Below are 2,351 nucleotides of genomic sequence, written 5' to 3' on the forward strand. Positions count from 1 at the left end.
TGTTTTTTGTTGCTGTTGTTGAGATGGAGTTTTGCTCTGTTGCCCAGACTGGAGTGCAGTGGCACAATCTCAGCTCACTGTAACCTCCGCCTCCTGGGTTCAAGTGATTCTCCTGCCTCAGCCTCCGAAGTAGCTGGGATTACAGGCTCTTGCCATCACACCTGGCTAATTTTTTTTTTTTTTTTGAGAGGGAGTCTCGCTCTGTCTCCCAGGCAGGAGTGCAGTGGCGCGATCTCGGCTCACTGCAAGCTCCGCCTCCCAGGTTCATACCATTCTCCTGCCTCAGGCTCCCGAGTAGCTGGGACTACAGGCGCCCACCACCATGCCTGGCTAATTTTTTTTTGTTTTTTAGTAGAGATGGGGTTTCACTGTGTTAGCCAGGATGGTCTCGATCTCCTGACCTCGTGATCCACTTGCCTCGGCCTCCCAAAGTGCTGGGATTACAGGCTTGAGCCATCGCGCCCGGCCCACACCTGGCTAATTTTAGTATTTTTAGTAAAGATGGGGTTTCACCATGTTGGCCAGGCTGGTCTTGAACTCCTGACCTCAGGTGATCCACCTGGCTCAGCCTCCCAAAGTGCTGGGATTACAGGCGTGAGCCACTGCGCCTGGCCCCGCCTCCCAATAATTCTAACACGAGTGTGAGAGGCTAGCACCTCTGGTGCTAGAATGAGCTAGGGGAGTGCGTTCATTTTCCATTACTGCTGTAACAAATTATCAAAAACTTGGGGGCTTAAAGCAACACACATTTATCCTCTTACAATTCTGAAGCCAGAGGTCCAACGTGGGTCTTAGGGTGCTAAGACTGAGGTGTCAGCAGGGCTGTGTTCCTTCTGCGGGCTCCAGGAGAGACTTGTTCCTTGCCTTTTTCGGCTTCTGGAGGCTGCCGCACTCCTTGGCTCAGGGCCGCGCGTCAGTCTGACCTCTGCTTCTCTGGTTATGTCTCCTTCTCGGGCATTGACTCCTGTCTCCTTCCTGTTAAGATCCCTTGTGAACCACAGCCTCACATCCGCAAAGTCCTTTTTGGCCTATAAGGTGCATATTTCCAGGTTCTGGGGATTCAGATATGGACATATTTGGGGTTTATTATTTTTTAGCTTTTATTTTTTGAGACGGAGTCTCGCTCTGTCGCCCAGGCTGGAGTGCAGTGGCGCGATCGATCTTGGTTTACTGCAAGCTCCGCCTCCCAGGTTCACACCATTCTCCTGCCTCAGCCTCCCCAGTAGCTGGGACCACAGGCACCCGCCACCACGCCCGGCTAATTTTTTGTATTTTTAGTAGAGACAGGGTTTCACCGTGTTAGCCAGGATGGTCTCCATCTCCTGACCTCGTGATCTGCCCACCTCGGCCTCCCAAAGTGCTGAGATTACAGGCGTGAGCCATCGCACCCAGCATATTTGGGGTTTATTATTCTGCCTACCACAGGCAGGGCAGGATGACTTCTCATGGCAGGGAGGCTTTGCCCAGCCAGCTTTTGGAGTCACTGAAGCTTTATTGAATCGCTAGTTACTACAAGGCCTGTGACAGCTACATATTGACTCATTTAATCTCATGAAGAGTTTGTTACAAAAGTCTAGTCCTGGCTGGGCTTGGTGGCTCACACCCATAATCCCAGCACTTTGGGAGGCTGAGGTGGGTGGATCGCCTGAGGTCAGGAGTTTGAGACCAGCCTGGCCAACATGGTGAAACCCAGTCTCTACTAAAAATAGAAAAAATTAGCTGGGCGCGGTGGTGGGCACTTGTAATCCCAGCTACTCTGGAGACTGAGGCAGGAGAGTCGCTTGAACCCAGGAGGCGGAGGTTGCAGTGAGCCGAGATCAAGCCATTGCACTCCAGCCTGGGCAACAAGAGTGAAACTCCGTCTCAAAAAAAAAAAAAAAAGTCTAGTCCTTTCATTCTGCAGAGGAGGAGGGTTTGAGGCTAAGAGAAGAAAAATGACTTGCCCAAGTTGGGCAAGAGTCCAGATTTGACCCCAGGTTCTTGGACTTGGAGCTCTTTGCATGACATCATAGAGTGTGATCATAGCTAACACAATGCCTGACCCTGTGGTTGTGAAGATTAGAAACGCTGGTCCCTCTCCATGAAACTTTGCTGAAAAAAGTGTGTCAACCAGAAACGCTCAATAACAAGGCTCCCAGGGACCCTGGGTTCTGAGGCAGAGATGGCAGGGACCACAGTGCTGCAGGAGTTTAGTGGAGGGAGCTTGCTCCTGGCTGGCTGGAGGGCAGCTCAGCTTCCTGGATGGAGGAAGCAGGCCTGGATGGCGGGCTGGGGCTCAGGCAGAACACTCCATGGAGCCCAGCCCTCTGCAAAGGAATGCTCCTGCCCTGTTCTCCTGTTTTGCCCTTGGA

Source organism: Pan troglodytes, chromosome 19 (genome assembly GCF_028858775.2).
Source record: "Pan troglodytes isolate AG18354 chromosome 19, NHGRI_mPanTro3-v2.0_pri, whole genome shotgun sequence".
In the NCBI taxonomy this organism is placed as follows: Eukaryota; Metazoa; Chordata; class Mammalia; order Primates; family Hominidae; genus Pan; species Pan troglodytes.